Source organism: Trachypithecus francoisi, unplaced genomic scaffold, assembly GCF_009764315.1.
Source record: "Trachypithecus francoisi isolate TF-2019V2 unplaced genomic scaffold, Tfra_2.0 Lachesis_group4, whole genome shotgun sequence".
NCBI classification, from domain to species: Eukaryota; Metazoa; Chordata; class Mammalia; order Primates; family Cercopithecidae; genus Trachypithecus; species Trachypithecus francoisi.
In genome coordinates this window covers 131,327,957-131,347,990 of record NW_022681469.1, presented here as the reverse complement: position 1 = coordinate 131,347,990, position 20,034 = coordinate 131,327,957, and the positions used below count along the sequence as shown (strand labels likewise).

The window sequence follows — 20,034 nt, the reverse complement described above, 5'->3', positions numbered from 1 at the left end:
AGTGAGACCCTCTGTCCCATTTTCCAAAAAAATGCCTTTTTCTATTTTGTACGTGGAAGGTTACTTTTGGGGTAGTCTTCTCCTCCTTTACGAAAACATCTCTCAGCAGTGATTCCTAAACTCTGGTGTGCGTAAGAAGTCCTGGAGTGCTTGGGAAAATATTCGTGACTCTACCCCCTGAAATTCTGGTTGGGGAGAGATGCACTTGGACCCCAGGAATCTGCATGTAATGAGAATTTCTAATGTAGGTGATCCTTGTGGATCACACTTAAAGAATCCAGAGCTCAAATCCCTTGATTCAAATCCTGGCTCTGCTACTTTTTTTGTTGTTGTCATTTCAGTCAAGTTGCTTAACTTCCTTATGCCTCAATTTCCTCATTTGTATAAATAGTTGAATAACATCTCACAGGTCTTTCGGGAGGATTAAATTGGTTAATCTAGATAAAGTGCTTAGAATGCACTGGATTATTAACTGCTAGGTTAATTCCTGGATTATTAATTGCTGGATTAATTCCTGGATTATTAATTGCTCAGTAAATGTTAGCTAGATCAACCCAACAAATCAAGGATGTCTTGAAATAGATTGTTTCAATCAGGTTGGTATTCTGTTAATCTGTCATTCAGCTCAACTGAGGAGTATCTTGGGTTATGTTGGTGTGTTAGGAGAAGCTAGGAGTCATTTAATGGAGTGCTGCAATGGGTTGTCATTGCTTGTAGAACAAGAACCAGACTCCTTAACTTGGTCTCTAAGCATCTGCTAGTCTGATCTTACACCATTCTCACTGTGATCCATTCGCATTTGGCTTCTTTCAGGTTTTCAAAGATGCCATGTTGCCTCCTAGCTCACATGTGTTATTCCTTCTGTTTGGGTCACTCTTCCCCTCATTCTCAATTTATTAACTTTTACTCTTCCTTTAGATTGTGGCTTGATGTCACTTTCTCTGAAATGCTTTTCCTGATCTCACTAAGTGATTATTTGTGCTAAGAGAACACAGAGTGAGTCGCTCTGTTTTTATACCCCATATCACAGTGATGCTTAATATTTTTGCCTCTTGTACTAGAGTCTGCAGGTTGTAAGGTAGAAACTTGTCGGTTTGTTGTATCACTAGCACAAGTGCCTGGCGTATAGATACTTGCTAAATATTTGTTGAGAAGATAATTAAATTTTGATTGAGGAAGACTTGGATGGAATGATGGTTTTGGCATAAACAGTGAGGATTTGGACACCCTTCAAGAGGATGGGATGGCAAAGGCTGGGTGTCCCCATGGCAGAGGAGACTAGGCAGGATGGGTTAGAGGAGATGTTCCAGAAAGCTGGTAGAGAAAACCTGAGCCATCCACCACCCTGAGGGTGAAAGTTGTCTGGGCAGAGCAGAGAAAGATTGACAGTGTTGGCATTGGGTGCTGCACCTGGGTGAGACTTTTTTCCTACACTTAGTGGCATACATAGACAAAACGGAAAACCAGCATTCAGATTCTTGAAGGCGCAAATCCAACATCAAGACCAATGGGCGGCTGGGCATCGTGGCTCTTGTCTGTAATCCCAGCACTTTGGGAGGCCAAAGTGGACGGATCACCTGAGGTCAGGAGTTTGAGACCAGCCTGGCCAACATGGTGAAACCCCATCTCTACTGAAAATACAAAAATTAGCCAGGCATGATGGCACATGCCTGTAATCCCAGCTACTCAGGAGACTGAGGTAGGAGATTGCTTGAACCCGGGAGGAAGAGGTAGCAGTGAGCCGAGATCGCACCATTGCACTCCAGCAAGACTGTCAAACAACAACAACAACAACAATAACACCAGTGGGGTATAGCTGAGCATCTGGAGTTGGATGGATATGGGGTTTATACTGAGCTTCATTTAGGAAGAAAGGAGGCTGAGGGCTACTGTTGCTGTTTGGACAGTGGATGTGTGGTAGATGGACAGTTCAGCTTGGCTTCAAGAATCAGAAGCACACGAAGAGCAGGTCCCAGCCTCCTCGGAAGCCTCATCTGGGTCATTATGGGCTGAGGGTCCCAGGCTTGCAGAGACCTTTAAGGAAGAGAAGGTTCTCCTTGAGGTTGTTATGATGCCAAGGCAGATGACGATAGGGCAGAGAGTAATTCCTTTCTCTCTAACATAAGCCCAGATCAGTGCCTTCTGTGACACTTACCGTGGAACTGAGGGCTTCCGCAGACCCCTGAGTGAGATTGCCACCTTATGATCCCCCTCCTGAGTCTGACCAGGATATGTAGCCATTCACTGCTCAGTGGCGGCCCCTGCTGTTAAGGAGAGAGATGGCAGCACATTCAGAGTTGATGACATTAATTCTAGTCATGCAACCCGGGGAATTTGGAGCAAGCAGGGGAGGAGTCTGAGGGGATGAAAATGGGCTGAGAAAATCCAGGGAGATCCCCAGTGTTCAGGGCGCCTTGGTGAGGTGCTAATGCAGAAAAGAGCTGGGCCTGAACACTCCGTACTTACAAAATCTTCCACAAGCCGCCAGTGTAATCACTTCATTCCAGAGGTTTGCTAGGAACCACCGCAGTGCCCTCTGAGGAATACCATTGAAAACTTTAACTTCTATTTGCGGAGCTCTCAGGGCTGTTAGGCAACAAATATTTTTAAAGATGCCCCTCTAATTCTCTAGGTTAAAAGTTGCAGTAATTTTAATTAGGGATGGAGGCTGTTTATGTTTGTTTACATCCTGGGTAGGAATTAGAGTATGGATCCTCCCAGTAGGACCCCTGCTGGGATGCACTCTCGAATGCTTGCATTCCTGGGTATGTGAGCACCCCTGGTGTGCATGCGTTGGTGTGTACATGGCAAGGTGTCGCGAGGTGGTTCTGTGACATTTCTGGATAAAAACTGTATGTGAAGAGAAGGTAGGAGAAAGCAAACTCACAATCAAATAAAAGTAGAGAGAGGGGAAGAGATGAGATTGCAGTTGATTATGGGTCTGGCAGCAGATGTTCTACACGAATCCAACTCGCTGCAGCCAGTCTGTTTCTATGGCAACAGAATCAGTAATTATTGAGCCCAGGCACTCCCCCCTTTCTCCCAACAAGGTGGAGGCTGATGAATATGAACTATCTCCAGCCCATCACCAGCTTTTTCTTTTTCTTCTTGTCCTTATTTGTTTTTTAGCTCTTTATAAGAAAAAGTGGGGGATATTGAGAAGTACCAAGAAGGGGAGCTATGTGTTTATTGACAAAAGAGCATAGGACACTAAAATAGAAACGAAGTTATTATTTTTCTCTTGTGATACTCCAAGAGAAAAGCTCTTCCTAGAAAAGCCGATGATCTCTGAAGATGCTAAATAAATGAGCAGGAGTTTCCCTGAAATGGAGGTGCCCTTTGATTGGCTGATCTTTCCTCGACTCCTGCCAATCGGAGCATCCCTGGGCTCCAGCTCCATAAACATAAGCAAAGCTACATGCTTATTCCTCCAGACTTGGAGTGTATACCATTCAAAGGTGTGCGGCGGGTCTCTGTTCACATGGCTCAACTGGAAACCTGTTTCATGAACAAGCTTACTCAGGAACCATCTGGTGGTATTCCAGCACATTGTTCTTCAGGGGGACGACTCTAAGTCGCTTTGTGGTGGCAGCAGCTTAGAATCAGTATTTGTGGTTGGGAAAGATGGACTTACGGGAGCTTGGTGAGTAAACCTCCGTCTGACACATCTGTCCACCAGTATTAGCAGCCTGAGCTAAATGTAGCTTTGTCCTATTGTCTGCCGAGAAAACTGAATTGGAACAAGCACATGGAAGAGCGGGCATTCAAGGGTTCCCATGATGTAGGAGACACTGAATTCAAAAGACTGCATGCTTTGCTTTGGTCTGATCCGATTTGTAGTTGACTGTACATTATACTTGGACATTGGTTGTCTTGTTAGGATTAGTGTAAGGAGCAGAGTTCTGCTTTATTTCCCTGGTTGTTGATGCATTTCAAAAGAAAATGCTTTTAAAGCTACATTAATAATAAGAGTCAACCCTGTGTATTGCTAGGAAGAGAGAAAAAGGTGCAGGCACGGAGCCCGGAGCTCCTTGAATGTATTGCTGATGTTTGCATTGTGAAGAGAGATGTTATTACAATGGTCTGTCAAACACTTCTTCAGATCCCCAGCCACGGAACGAAGCATCTCTTCTCTGTGTGCCACTGTTCTCTGCTTGGGAAATGTGTAACTGAGCTAGGTCATGTCCTTTCCTTCTTTTATGAAACCTATCTCCAAACTGAAATGTGTTTTTTAATTAATTGCAAAGATAAATTGAAGTGCAGTTGGAAAGATTTTAGCAGTCAAAAAGCATGCTTCAAAATGACTCTATTTTGCATCTTTTCAAACCTCTGAAAAACCAGAGAGGGTTTGCAAAGTTATATTCCAGGATTGGCTCTCTGCCAGGAAAGGGATGCTCTGAGCTATTGCTCTGCTCCCTGGGGTTTAATTTTCTGACACTGGTGATGAAATTTTCAATTTCGTTGGGTAGAAACAGGAAGAACAGGGAAGCAGTACTATAAACAGGCAATGGAGGGACAGCGTGGGGAATAAGAAACTCTTCGCCTGCAGGGACCCTTCTAGCTGCAAACTTAAAAATGTATGTGGCAAGATGCAACCCAAGCACAGAGCAGGATTCCAGACCAGCTGTAATCATTCTGAACGGGGAGAGGAAAGGTATTACCATTGGCTTGGGTGCAGAGAGTGGGGGATGAAGTTGAGGCTTCTATCTCTGCCTAAGATCTTTTCCCCGGTTTGTCTCCTGATTTTGAGGATTCATCACTGTTGCTTTTTTTAAAAAATGTGATTTCCTGTCTTATGTGCCTGAAAGTGTCATAGCACACTTGACGTCTTCTATTTACAGTCCACTTGACTTCAAATAATCGAGAGAGGAAACGAGAATGAAGCATTATCATCTGGTTTATGAAGAAATGCACATGAAATAGTCAAACAAGAGAAATCTTATTGGTTTGTCCTTTTTAAAAAATGTCCTTTTGCAGAGGAGAATGTTGTGGGTCTTCACGTGGCTCTAGAATAGAATTTACTTTATCCTAAATGGGACCTGTGAGGAATGGTTAAAGAAACAAAACAGCTAGGAAGCTTGCGCCTGTAGAAGACTCAAGACAGGGTGAGGGCGACTGGGTGTCTGGGAGAGACCTTCTATTCTGTCTGTTAAAGAAGTAGGGCTGACGTTGCAGGAGAGGGAGAATTTCCTAACTGCGGGTGACAGTGCATCAGGGACACCTGGTCACTTGACAAGGTCAGTGACCTGTTTGTTAGCTGAAGGCCTTTCTAGAGATGTAGGCTGCTCTCTCATCCCATGAGGCTCCAGATGGCTGCATACATTGAGAATTCTGCCTGACTGGAAGAGCTTGTGTGCGTGTTAACTCTGCCTGCTGCACCACACTCCTCAGTACACCTCGATGCTCGGTTTTGAGGAAGTCTGGTTTCTAGAGGATGCGCATTCAGTGACAGTCAGCTCCTTAGAGTCAGTGTCCATTTTGCCTTGGCCCCTTCTCTCCCCCAGTAGTGTCACTTTACGTGAGTGAAGTGTTGGCACCTGTTGGTAAGAATGAGAGAAGAAACCAGCCTTTTATGGAAGCAGTAGAAAATGTTCATAAAAAAATCTAAAACAGTAGTTCTTAAGCTATTATTGGATCATGGAACTCTTTAAGAATGTGAAAGCTATGAACCTCCTCTCTGCGCCCCCCCCCGAAATGCATTCATGCATAAACACATAACACTTTGATTATCAGGCATTTTAGGGTAAAGCAAGATCCCTGTCCCGGGGGAATAGCCAAGAATGTCTCATACCCTGAAGTTCATCCTCTCCTTCTTTTCATATGGGTCCACTAAATGCTGCAGCCCCATCTCAATTTGTCCTGACCATTTAATGTGTGCCAGGCACTGCTCAGTACATTTTATATGTAGATATAATAATACATTGAATCTTCCAGCAGCCCTAATAGGACTAATGTTTTTTGCCTGTTTTAGATGAGGAAATTTAGTCGCCAAAATATTAAGGACCTTTCCTGTGTTTATCCAGCTAGGAACTGACAGGTGCTTGGTGTTCCATGCATGTTGATGTACTTGTTGCTATGTTCATGTATGGAAGGAGAGTGAGTAGATAGGGGAAGATGGTGTCATCAACCCATCAGTCTGTCAAGTGGAGTCAGACCACAGGTAGTTGAATTAAACAGTCATCACAATAATTAAAGTCAAATTGAAAAGGCGTTTTGGGGTGGTAGGGTGAATTATTAATACTACTATTTGGGAAGTTTGAGCTAAGAAAAAACTCATCACAAAATGCCCCATTGGTTGCCCCTTTATGTTACGTGCGATGCACCATCTCATTCCTGTGGCATTTTTACCTGGTATGATTTGGGTCATTTTACCTAGGAGACCAGTTCCTCCTGGGCCATCTGGGAGAGGTAACAGGTCACCAGTGTCCCATGGCTGCCCTTTGCTTGCATTTGCCAGGAATGATTTGCAGTAGCCAAAGCAATGGCGAGGGTGATGAACAACCAGGAACCACCAGGCAGCCAGTTTGGGGGTGCCTAGGAACTGCAATGGCTGCAGGAATCACCAGGGCTACCATGCTTTCTAAAGACCTGTGAGCAGGGGAGGTGGGCCCAGCTCAGAAATAGAAACTGTGTTCCTGAGAGTTTGAGGGAGAATTGATGACTGCTAGGGCAATGTAGAGCTGGATGGGTGTGTGAATCCTCCACTGCCTGGTTCAGCCACTGCATCTCCCCTTGTATCTGTTTTATAAATGGATTCACAATGAAGATGTAACAATAAAAAATGAGAAGGAAGGGGTTAGGCTGCTAGAAGGAAGAAGAAAAGCTATTCATCTTATCAGGATGTCTTATCTGACATAAAAAATAAGCAAGATGGCAATGCTAAGTGGAAAGGAATCTGTAGGGGTCATGGTAACAGGTTTTTAAAACGTGGGTTCTTGGCTATGCTTGCCTAGTATTATGCACTTTCTAGTATTATACTAGGTATGTAAATGTGTAGAAGACATTTTAACAAGTATACAAAAAATGTACTACAGGGACAATATAGCAGATCCTATTTTACATCGATGCTGTCCAATGGAAATATGATGCAAGTTATGTATGTAATTTTAGTTTTTCTAGTAGTTCACCTGAAAAAAAGTTAAAAGAAACAGGCCAGTTAATTTTAATGATATGTATTATTTTACCCACTATGTCCAAATCATTATTTCAACTTTTCTACAAAACTACACATTTTCTATAAAACTATTTTTCTACCAAACTACAAAATTTCTACAAAACTATTAACAAAATATTTACACTGAATTTTTCATGTTAAGTCCTTGAAATATGACATGTGTTTTACATTTACAACACAACTCAATTTGGATACTGGATTTTCACAGGAAATCTGTATTTAGATCTCATAAAATTCATAGTTAAAAAAGTAGATTCATGTGCACAAGTTGTTCCAAACATACATCAAAGTTTTCCAATAACTGAATTGAGTATTGGTTTTTAAATTTAAATGAGCTAAAATTAAATAAAATTTACAATTCAGTCGCACAGTCACACTCACCACACTCACTCACCAAGTCTTCCCTAGCCACGTGTTTAGTGGCTAGTCTACTGGATAGTGTGGCACTAGGATCTCAGAACATTGCTCGTACACCAGGCCGGTAAATTCTCTCACTCCATGATCATGCCACGGCACCTCTATCTCTTTTACCTCCACAAGGTACCTGGACCATCTGCTCTGGTAACAGAGAAACAGAATGTTAGTATTCACAAACATATTAACTTTTGCTTTCACCATTGCTCATAGTGAACTCAAGATGGACAGCTGAATCTTAGTTTCTCCATTACACTGTTTGGCAAGGGGGAATTAAAATAGTATGCTGTTTTCTCTTGCAGAAAGTCAGTACTCATCCATCTGTGGCATTTCTTTCTTAATCCTTACTTATCTTGGCCCTGCTGTTTACTGTGCTCTGTGGCCCCCTCTGTCAACTCAGTATGGAACGTGGGTTTAATTTTAATTATAAACAAACCATAACTGAGAAGGTAACTCGGTTACAAGCAGATAATTCTTCATGAAGACAAGTATAAATTCAGGCTAAGGAGTGATTTAATTGCTGTCATCTCATTCAATTCTGCAAATTTTGTTGAGCGAGAAAATATTGACTAAATAATTATTTCAGTTAATTTGGTCTTCAAATCCATGCCTTCAATACCAGATATTATCCTATATCTTCACTCCCCAAAAGATTTATTTTAATGTAAAACTCACCATGAAAAAGTAATCAATCTCTTCAATAACTACATCACAACCATCCTGCAAAGCCTTCCTAGAGGCAACTAGTCTTAGTCTCCTAATGATATCCCCAATTGATGATTTCACCCAAATCAAATGGGGGAAATGAGTGAACTTTGGAAAAGTTTAAGAGGACTGAGCTTAGAGTGAGCTTTGGCCTTCATTTGGCCTCCATTTGCCAAAGCTCACTCTAAGTTCAGTCCTCTTAAACTTTCCTTTAATAAAGAGCTCTATTAAGAATTCCACAAAATATTAAGAAAAAAAAAAAAATCCATGTGGTTGAATACCATCTTTCCTATCAGGAATGCCTTCCGACCCAATGGTCCCCATTTCCTGCATTTTGGACAGAATTCCGAAGAATGCCTTGTGAATGTTGGTTGGAGTAAATTGTGTGGGTCCTTTACAACTTCTTTCTTTTGATAATATTACTTAACTTTTTGTAGTGAAGCAACACTGGTGGAACAAATAGATTAAACCATAGGCAGGGTTGAATCTCAGGGCAAGATGAATTGCTTTGCGTGTTTGCTGATTTTCAGCCAAGCCAAGGCCTAATACTCTCAGTCATGAGTGGAAATTAGTGATTTGGGATTTCAGTGAGTGCAGAGATGCTGGGAAGTAGCTGAACATCACATACGTAGAATTATCATTACAATAAGTATCTTTGGATTACCACAGGATTTGGAAGTCTGCTAATTTGCTAGCTCATTTCAAGCAATCTGTGATATTCTAGAAATAACGACTAGAAAAGTATTCATATGATGATGAGCAGTAATCTAGAATCCAAGGCTTTGGAGTGTGGTTTCTAGTTTAGCAACTAAGTTTTGCAAGTTATTTAACCTTTGTGATTCTCAGCAACTTTACATGGGTATACTGAAGTTTAGACTTGGTGACTTCCTATGGCATATATGTGTCAAACTTCTGAACTATCTATCCGTCTGTCTTCTGGCGCCCATGTTCCATTGAAAATAACAATCTTTCCCGGTGTATCCAGATCGAACTTCAGAATCCTTCTTAACACAGCACTTAGTCAACCACTAGTGAGATATCAGAATTGTCTTACAGCTGACACTGATTTTTCATCCCTCTCCTATGTCCTTGCTTCAGCTCAGGGCCTTGTGCAAGACTTTGAAAAGAAGCATACAGGGAATTATCATCAGTATGCAGGGTTTTGGTGATAAGGCAGACAGCTCTTTACTCATCCTCTTGCTCAGCTGTTCCGTGGAGGTGTTGCCATCTGACAAGGAGGGCTGCAGCCTTGCACTTTGGGAGCTCACTTCTCTTTTCCTTTGAGCTGTAAGTGATGAGAGACCTGTCAAGGAGAGCTGCTCACTGGCACCATTCCCAGACCTGGAAGTATAATGAAATCAAGTTTCTTTCCAACTTGGTTGGAATTCTTGCAGCTGAACATTTAAGATAGCATCTGGGGCAGTTCTGACATCCACTTGCCTGGTTGGAAAGAAGCACCCATCAGCTAATGGAACTCAGGCCTTCACACTGGTAGCCCAAGTCAGGCTGCTCTGGGCAACTCGGTTCTAACTAGAGTCTTCCAGGTCACAGGTCCCAGCAGGTGAGATGGAGCCCCCTCCTTGCCTAATGAGCCAGCAATTTGAAGTCTGCATTTCAGAAACTTTGTCATATACAAAGAGGGATATCAAAGCAGGAGCTGGTTTGAAAACCACCAACATTGGTACTGTCCCTAAACCTAGACTACTTCATGCTAAAAGTTCCAGGGCACTCTTTCTAGTACCATGAGGGTAGTAGCAGGGCCACACCTTTTAGCTTTAGAGAATGATGGCGGGATAAAAGCCACATCCTAGATTCCCTGAGCCAGGGTCAAATATCTGGGCAAAGCAGGCATAAGAAGCTTTGCAAAGACCACCTTATGAGCCATCCTTCTATCGCCTCTAAAATTTTCTGAGAACTGGGTAGAGGGACTCCTTAATCTCTCTGAACCTTAGCTTCCTCATCTGTAGAAAGAGAACTGGGTAGAGGGACTCCTTAATCTCTCTGAACCTTAGCTTCCTCATCTGTAGAAAGAGAACTGGGTAGAGGGACTCCTTAATCTCTCTGAACCTTAGCTTCCTCGTCTGTAGAAAGAGAACTGGGTAGAGGGACTCCTTAATCTCTCTGAACCTTAGCTTCCTCATCTGTAGAAAGAGAAGTAGGTACGTTTCCCATGAGGCTGTTAACAAATGAAAATATGAATGATGTCTGTGTGAGTGATTACTAAATTAGAGTATGTATGTGAGGAGAAAATAGTCTGATTCCATCCCTTGGGTAGAAGCCATTTATTTTTCGTGTCTCACAGAATGTCTAGTTCTGCTCTTTTGCCATGGAAGGGTCTCTCTACTTTCAGATTATTCTCCTAAATAATCCTGAGACACCACTCCAACCCTGCTAGCATTGGCGGCCACCCAGAGGGAAAGGCACTACACTTAAAACCCAGGGCCTGGGTCAAGTTTCAGCATAGCCACCAAGTAAGATTTAGGTTTCACTATGTTGCCTCTCCAATCTTTAGTGTTTTTTCTCCTGGATAAAATATAGATCTTATCAACTCTATCTGGTCCATAGAACTGTTTAGAGAGCACATTTATTAATAGATCCCATGTACTCTGTGGATTGTAAAATAAGATCTTACTATTATGCTTCAAATCTAGTATCTCCTAGCTCAGCCTTGTTTATTAAGGAGGAATAATTGGAAACCTATTTCTAGGGTAGCAGAAGCTCCAGAATGTGGAGCTACAGTGATGTGTAGTTTCCTGGTTTTGGAAGCCAGTCAACATCAAATGATATTGTGCTTCTTGGGAGATGCCTGGCGGCATTCAAGAAGGCTGTGACCTGCCATAAATAATTGGTGGCTTTTACATTTGTAAGTCAAGATGTTTTTGGTCTCGGCAGATGGCCCATAAATCTTTCTGGATAGCTGAGCTTTCGCCATCCTATCCCAACTCTTTCTTCTTCTTGAAGGCATAATGTTTGAGAAACGTGTACATTTTTGGTTCTTTCACATGCAGATTCCCAGCCACTTCTTGATGACTTTCTTCTCCACCCCTCCTCCACTCCCGCTGGCCACGCACTTCATACCCGTGATGTATTCTGTCAAGAGAGAAGAGGTGATTCCTTTCTCTGTCACATCTGGACATCTATTTGATATAAACCTATAGCATCCTAGATCTTGAAGTAACCTGAGTTGTAGGATGTCAAATAGATTTCATCTGGTGACAACTTAGGCCCTCTGGTGTGACCTCTTGGGGCTGGGCTATCTGGGCTCCATGAGCCAACAGGGAGTGAGCGGAGGGTAGTAGCATGCAGTTACCTTATTACAGGTAAAGAAAGTGAGGTTCAGAGACCGTCATTGACTTGCTAATATCCACTATTAACAAGAGACAGAGTTCACATTTTCTTGCTCAATTTATTCAACAACCAATGTTTGCTGAATGCCAATCCTTTATCAGGTACTGTTCTAGGCCTTGGGATTCCCAGTTGTGAGTATATATGGATTAACCTGCATGGAGATTTATTTTTCAGGCAATCATTAGCCTTAACGTTGGAATACCCTGGAATATGGAAGCTACAATAAGAAAAATTTTCAACAAACCACATTTATTTATGTATTCACTAAGTCATCTGTGCATTCACCTATGCATTCATTTCCATGCCTGTTTACATAAAGAAAATTTATCCACTTTCAAAAACTGGGCCTTTGTAAGAGTTGTTTGAAAACTACTTGAAAGTAATCGGTGAAAACAAATTGTCCGACAGCTATCTTTGCCTTCCACCCTCCTTCCCCTCTAAACACCCAAGAGAAACTGAACTGTAAAAACAAATTCAAGAGGTGTACACTATCCTAGTCTTACAAAGCAACCTACAAGTAGAATTTGGGTGGACCAAATTTTTTCTACTTTATCAAAAGTTTCTGAACTGTTAGAACTGTTAAAGGAGAAAGAATTTGCACCTATGGTGATCTGGAACTGTTGCAGTTCCATGTGACTTGGGTAGAAGTATAAATGGCAATGGAGATGAAAGCCTCTTATCCCCAAATTTGAACACTGTAGGTAAATATACAATAATCCTACCCACTGTGTGTGGTGATCTGTCTCTACCACTCTGACTCCCCATTACTTGCTTCAAGGCCAGACCAGTGTCAGAAACACTTGCACTGATGGTTTTAAGAGCTGCAATCTCTGTGTGCCAGGCATTTTGCATATTCCTTGAGTGGGATTTCTTAAACCTTTTTTAAAATTTTCAGTGTAGTGATTATTTTAAAATTACCACATGGCATGCTCTATCAAGCAACAAGTTTTATTGAAGAGTACATCCTCCTATGCTCAAAGGATAGAGGGCCAGACTCAGGTAGACTCCAATTCTCAGTCTCTGTCCTTTTCCTAACAGTTTCAGTAGTGTGTTGAAAGCAGTGTTAAAAGGCATTGTGTCCCCTTTTATAGATAAGGAAACAGACACAGAGAGAGTTAGCTTATTATCCGGTTAGTAAGTGGCAGAGTGAAGTTCAAATTCAAGTGTGTCTGATTCCCAAGCCCACGTTTTTACTGAGGTCAGGTGCCTCCATTTCAACACCAACTGTACGTAGATCTATAGCTAATACACTGGAAAAGTAATCTTCAACCTGGGTGCTCATTCTTCTGAAGGGTGTGAAGACCTTTCAAGGGAAAGGAAGGCATGGATAATTAGCCTCACAATAATCCATTTTCAGATTCTCAGCTTCCACACGTACATTAAAACTGATCATCTTACAACCGCACCTGTGGCTTTCACACCAGCTTTTCCCAACCGCTCTTCTCTCTCTTGATAAAAGAAAGCCCCCCGCTCACCTCCATCAGATCTTACTATGGTGTGTTGCCCAAAGTATATAAATGTTCTCTGAGAGCCAAACAAAAGGACTTGTGACCTATCTTTTAAATAAGGAACCATAAGTGGGTCCCTGTTATGTTAAGAGATGCATTCCCAATGGGATACTTCTCTTGGGTTTGGAAATTATGTATCAAAATTGGTAATAAAGTCATGTTTAAATTAGTTTATATTAATAATAATGCTGTTAAGCTCAATCAAGAAGAAAAGTTTTATTAGAGCCTTCTGTTCACAGGAAGTATTTTTTAAGTTAGATTTTAGTGTGTATGTGTGTTTGTTTCAGAGAAGTATGATAGGATGATGAATAAAAGACTTTTACGCATAAAATTCCATTATGATAAAATTCTGTATGAGTAGGATTGAGGTAGAGTGGGGAAAATGGGAAATAAAATGGGAGTTTGGGTTCTAGGTCAGGCATTAGAGGATGATGGCCTGTGGCCCGCTGCCTGGACTTGTGAATACATTTTATTGGGACACATCTGTGCCTATTTTTCTGTGTACTGTCTGTGGCTGTCTTCATACTGCAGTGGCACAGTTAAGTAGCTGTGACAGAGACTGCCTAGAAAGCCTAAAATATTTAGTATTGGGGCTTTTACATAAATCCTATTGACCACTATTCAAGGAGGAAAATAATGATTACGATTTCCAACTATTCGAGTAGAGATTATTCATGTATTTTTAAGTGAGTCATATGGATCTCAAATTACTATTGTATGTATATTCAACTATATATTTAAAATATGGCATACAGTTTTATCTTTTTATTTTTGAGACAAGTGTCACTCTATTGCCCAGGCTGGAGTGCAGTGGCACGATCTCGTCTCACTGCAACCTCCGCCTCCCTGGTTCAAGTGATTCTCCTGCCTTAGCCTCCCAAGTAGCGGGGATTACAGGCATGCGCCACCACACCTGGCTGATTTTTCTATTTTTAGTAGAGACATGGTTTCACCATGTTGGTCAGGCTGGTCTGAAACTCCTGACCTCAGGTGATCTACCCGCCTCAGCCTCCCAAAGTGCTGGGAGCACTCTCAAGTGCTCACGTCTGTAGATGTGAGCCACAGCACCCAGCCAGTTTTATCTTTTAAATGTCAATATTGTAGTACACTGAAAATGATATTCTTTGAAACTATTTCAACTTTGATGAAAATTTTCTGTTGTTTTGTTTTGTTTTTGAGACTCGTTCTCACCCAGGCTGGAGTACAGTGGTATGATCTCAGCTCACTGCAACCTCTGCCTCCTGGGTTCAAGCAGTTCTTCTGCCTCAGCCACCCAAGTAGCTGGGATTATAGGCATGTAATATTAGAGACAGAGTTTCACCATGTTGCCCAGGCTGGCCTCGAACTCCTGACATAAAGTGATCTGCCTATCTTGTCCTCCCAAAGTGCTGGGATTACAGGTGTGAGCCACCACGCCTGGCCTGATGAAAAACTTCAACTGTTGACTTTAAAATGTCTGAGTGATACATACAGTTTTTAAAATAGGGAGTGGGGAAGTCACTGCCTTAGAAGACAGGATCACCAGTGTGGCTTCCATAGTTCAAGACCATCCTAATGATGGGCCAGAGCTTGTTTTCTTCTCATGGGGCATATTGAGGCCTATGTGGGCATCTCAGCCCTCACTCAGGCTATTGTTCTACAACTTAGAGGGTAGCTGATAGAGACATAGGGCCCTAATGAGACAGTGTCAAAGCATGTTCCTCCTAAATGTCAGGCCTCAATTATGCAGATCAGAAAAATTTCCCCTATACTAGCACTTCTAATTAGCCAGCTAGGGTAGACAAAGAACAGCAGTCTCCCTCCAGGAAGCGGAAAGCTGGCTTTTTATCAGGATGTACCTGTAGGACGGATGGGAGCCTGCACCATGCTCTGGCTTCACCAGTTAGGTTGTACCACTCAAGTGGACATTTAAGTCTGCTTAGAAACCTTGATGCGTGTTATAGATTGAAATGTGTCCTCCTCAAAAATATATAGTGGAGTCCTGGCCAGCTGTGGGTGGCTTACCCCTGTAATCCCAGCACTTTGGGAGGCCGAGGTGGGTAGATCACCTGAGGTCAGGAGCTCGCGACCAGCCTGGTCAACATGTTAAAACCCTGTCTCTACTAAAAATACAAAAAATTAGCCAGGCATGGTGGTGGGCACCTGTAATCCCAGCTGCTCAGGAGGCTGAGGCAGGAGAATCGCTTGAACCCAGGAGGTGGAGGTTGCAGTGAGCCGAGATCGCACCATTGTACTCCATCCAGCCTAGGCAAATATATGAATATATAGACATAGATATATAGATATAGATCGAAGTCCTAACCTCAGAAAGTTCCCTTATTTTGAGATAGGGTCTTTACAGGGGTAATCAAGTTAAGATGAGGACATCTGATGGACCCTAATCCAGTATGACTAGTGTCCTTATAAAAAGGGAATACTGGATGCAGAGACAGACATGCATAGAAGGAAGATGATGTAAAAAGACACAGGGAGAAGATGGTCATCTACAAGCCAAGGAGAAAGGCCTGGAACAGAGCCCCTTACAGCGTTAAAGAGGAACTGACCCTGCTAATGCAGACTTCCAGCGTCCAGACCTGTGAGACAATGAATTTCTGTTGTTTAAACCACCCAGTGTGCCATACTTCATCATGGCAGCTCTGGCAAACTGATAGAGTGCGCTCAAAAGCACAGTTTCTTTTCATGGACTTTCCAAAGCCCAGGGACTTCTGTTTCTTTTAGCTGTGTTTTGAAACTGCCACATGGCATGGGCCATCAGGATAGGAATTGTTACCTCCTTCCCCTAAGAGCAGTTAAGGTCAAAGACTAGAGCCAGAGCTCTTGGGTTTAAATCCCATTAGCTGTGTGACCTCTGGCCCAAATGGTGTCTCTTATAAAATAGAATAATAATACCTGCTTCTTAGATTACTTGGAGGCCCAAGTGAATTAATAACATGTAAAACTCTTGGTGCTCGGCACATAATAAGTGCTTGACAATGAAACGTTCATTGCCATTGTTGGGGGCCAGAAAGCAAGCAGTGTCTAAGAGCACCCCAGATTCATGAATCACACAGCAAGAAAGCCCGCATGCTCCCCTGGAATTCTAGAAGTTTTATTTGTGAAATTACCTTACAAATGTTGGAGAGGTTTTAAAAAAATCTCTGCTTGTCTTTTCTCTTGTTTTATCCTGTCTTATTCTTGGAAAAGTTAATATTTGAGAATAGCTGGCATGTCCTATTAATCCTTTTTTTAAAAAAAGGATCCGCTCCGACACCAGTTGGCAGTTAGGTTTCATCAGTCACTCGAGATTATGGATTAACTCTCTGATCTTTTTACCCTTCGAGCTAATTAGCCTCTGGACAAATACTGCTAGTCACAGAGGCCAAGCACAGCTGACCAAACACATTTCAAAGAGTAAATTTAGTGAGTAAATAACACCACGCCTAGATCTCTTGGTAATACTGCTTTTCTGAATCACTGGAATCTGGATGTTTCCTTCCCAGGGAGAGGTGGAAGTGTAATGTTTACAACCCTTCAAAGCAATAGAAAAAAATGTAACAAATTAAGTCAGCTACTTCTTCCCTTAACTCCTCCTGTTCCCCCATTTAAAATGATTTCTTTTCTTATGTCTTCAAATAACAAGCTCAGTTTGACTTGAAATGGCTTAAGTGTATCCTTTGGGACGGTTGTTTAATAGACCTCTCTCAAAGGGAGGCTTCCCTGGATGCCCAGCTGAAATGTAATTTTTCTCAGTTTAATTTAATTATCACCACCTGCCAAAACTTTCTCTCACCTCCACAAAGCACCTTGAACAGTTCATGCCACAAAGCACCTTGAACAGTTCATGCCTCACCTTGGTGGTAAGGCCTGTTAAGTACTTGTAGATAATTATCCTCTTAATGTTTAGTGAAACTTAGTATTTCTAGAACTTTCGTTTTTTGCTGAAGAAGACTTCTCCAGGTAGTGCTTTCCAATCTCCCTTCAAGTTGAAGTGAGTCATACCCACAACTTCACCAGTGAGGCCTCCATACCTAGGTTTCCACAGTTGCAGGGAGAACATGTCCCAAGGGTGGGCCCATCTCCTTGGCAATGGCAGTGAGGATGGTGTGTCCATCCTGATGTCCAGCTCTGTCGGGCACCAGGTAGCTGGAATGGCAAGGCTCCTGGCCTCTCCCCTGATATCTCGCTCATGTGAGTAGCCTTAAACTCTGCATCCGTGTTCTGAATGCCATGTTTCTTCCTAATCCCACAGTTCAGAGTTCTGGAGAAGCAGGAGTTTCAGATTGAGTGACCAGCTCTGACGTTGCACAACCACATACCTAAGTAACTCAGGTTTTGTTTTTTGTTCTTGCATTCAGGAAAAGGGAAGACAGGAAACTATTGTGCTCTTATTTCAGAAGAGTGGTAAAAGTGTGGTCATTTTGTCACTTGTTACCAGTATTCAGTGATTCAACAAAACCTTTATCAAGTGAATACTAGGTGCCTAGTAATATGCCAGGGACATGGAAGGAATTCAAAAAGAATACAATCCAGCTTTTGCTCTCAGGGATCTTAGAAAACAGTGAAAAGTTTATAAGGTTGTAAGCAACATTAGCTAGTTAACCACAGAGGAGGAAGCCTCCAGTGGACTAAGTTACAGGCCACTGTTTTGTGGCTACCACATTTGGAAGCAGCACACTCCACACTAGCATGGTTTTCCCAACCAGGTTATCATGTCTGCTGCCCAGCCGCATATGGATAGATTGTGTAATATGATTTTATTGTATAGAATGCAGTGCATCTGTGTGTGTTTGACGAAGGAAGATTACCAAGAAATAGTTCATGGAATAGAGAAGGTATTAGGACAGCATAGAGCTGGGGTGTATGATCCCTGGGGTGTATGTGTGTGTGTGTGTGTGTGTGTGTGTGTGTGTGTGTGGGTATGTGTATTAAGTGTATGAATATATTTGTGTGTGTGTGTGTGCATGTGTATGTGTGTTTGCATGTATAAGGAAAGCCTGAAAAATGAATACAATGCTGTCAAGAGTGGCTAATGCTGGAGAATGAGACTGGAGAATCCAGATGAAGAGGTTTATTTTTAGTATAGTATTCTTCAGTACATATTTTTACTATCGGTATGTTTTGACTTTTATAATAATTTTATTTAACCATCAAAGTGGATTTTTGAACAATATAAATCTTGTTAAAATATTAATAAAAGTTAAACCCCTTACAATAATATGAATAGGAAAGCGACTAAAGGTGTTCATAAAGGGAATGTTTTACTCTTGACTGTAATTATTAAAGAAATATGATTTATTTAGAGTTTGTTTTGGAAATATTTAAAGCAGTGATTTTCATCCTTTGCTGGATATAGTCACCGGTTGAGTCTTTTAAAAATTGAGACCCAGCCCCAGGATGATCCCAGACTTTCTAAGCCAGAATTTCAAGTGAGGCTTCAGCAAGTGTGTTTTAAACAGCACACACACACACACAGAATCCACATACTACACACATATACCACCAGCAGCTTCCTCAGTCAATCCTGATGTGCACCAACTTAAGGCCTAAAACTAGGGAAGTGATGAAAGTCGAGGGAAGCAGTTGTGGCTGTAAACATACTGAGTTAAACTTCTTGTGAAATGACAGATCTTAAATTGGGTTGAAAAACAATATACAATATCATGAATATTGAATTTACCACATATCATTATCACCCAAATATGAAAAAAAACTAGAAATGCAAGAAGAAATGAACAAAAATATAGCTGGACTGACATTCATTACACTATTACTCTATTATGTTAAAATATAATATATAGAATACTTCAGTAATATAACATGTCAACTAATAGGTACGTATTGAATTGATACCTTTAAATATAGCTGTAATGGCATATCTTTACATTGTAACTGTATTATGTTAAAATATATTATATAGAATACTTTAATAATATAATTAACGTGTCAACTAATAGGTAGGAACACACTGACTTGACACCCTCCACTGAGAGTAGGCCTTATTTTTCAGTATCCATGCAACTTTTTCAAAAATGCATCACTTACATAGCTAAAGATCCTCAGTAAATTCTCAAAGGCTTTTAAATAACCACTGAACCAAAGAGGAAATCTAAACTACTACTAAAGATTAGAAAAATGATGACAGTGAGAACATCACATGCCAAAACTTATGGGATATAGCCAAAGCTGCCCTCAAATGGTATATTTGTAGCCCCGAAATTACTATTTTTAAATTATGTATATAGAAAGAATAAAAACAAATGAGCTCAGGATATAACTCATGTTCGAAAATAACAACAAAAGCACCCAAAGAATACAAAAGGAAAGATAATAAAAGGCAATAAACTAGAAAATAAAAGAAATAATAGAATAAATAAGTGAATCTAAGAACTATTTCTGTTAAGGCAATTATTTAATAGAAATAATTGACAGTTGACATTGACAGTCTATCAAACAAAATATAGAGAAAACATAAGAGTTAACAAAATTTAATTGAAAATGACAGAGACATGGAGCTGATTAAAATTTAATTAATGATTTTAATCAGTGGCAATATGCGTGTGCTTTACAAAGCTCAATTAGTACACACAGACACACATGCCTGCACAAACAAAATAACCATAGGCTACCTGTGAATAATATATGTGGGATAAAATATATACATTGCTAATAAAGCAAAGTATTATACTTTGCCAGTTGAAATATAGATTAGTACAGTCTTTCTGAAAGTGGCAGTGCGTATTAAGAACTCAAAATTTTCTGTGATATTTATCCTTCTATTCCAAGTCAAAGAGTTCATCCTAAGAAAATCAGAAGTGCAGAATAAATATTCTTTGATATTTTAAGAGACCTTAGGAAGACTCATGTCATGGGAGTGAGCTGATGATACGAATGGTTGTGGGGAGAAGT

General features: G+C 41.2%; 1 protein-coding gene across 8 annotated transcripts in view; it reads left to right on the top strand.

The window, feature by feature from the left end:
* Positions 1-20,034, top strand: part of ELMO1 (engulfment and cell motility 1) — a 586,094-nt gene that overhangs the window by 448,743 nt on the left and 117,317 nt on the right. The window contains exon 1 of one of the 8 annotated variants that reach the window (XM_033193629.1): positions 3,045-3,643. The exons of the other annotated variants lie outside the window; for them this stretch is intronic. The gene's annotated coding sequence lies outside the window, so the exon portion shown is untranslated. Of the gene's footprint in view, positions 1-3,044; positions 3,644-20,034 lie in introns of those variants that run through there. 8 annotated transcript variants of the gene reach the window in all.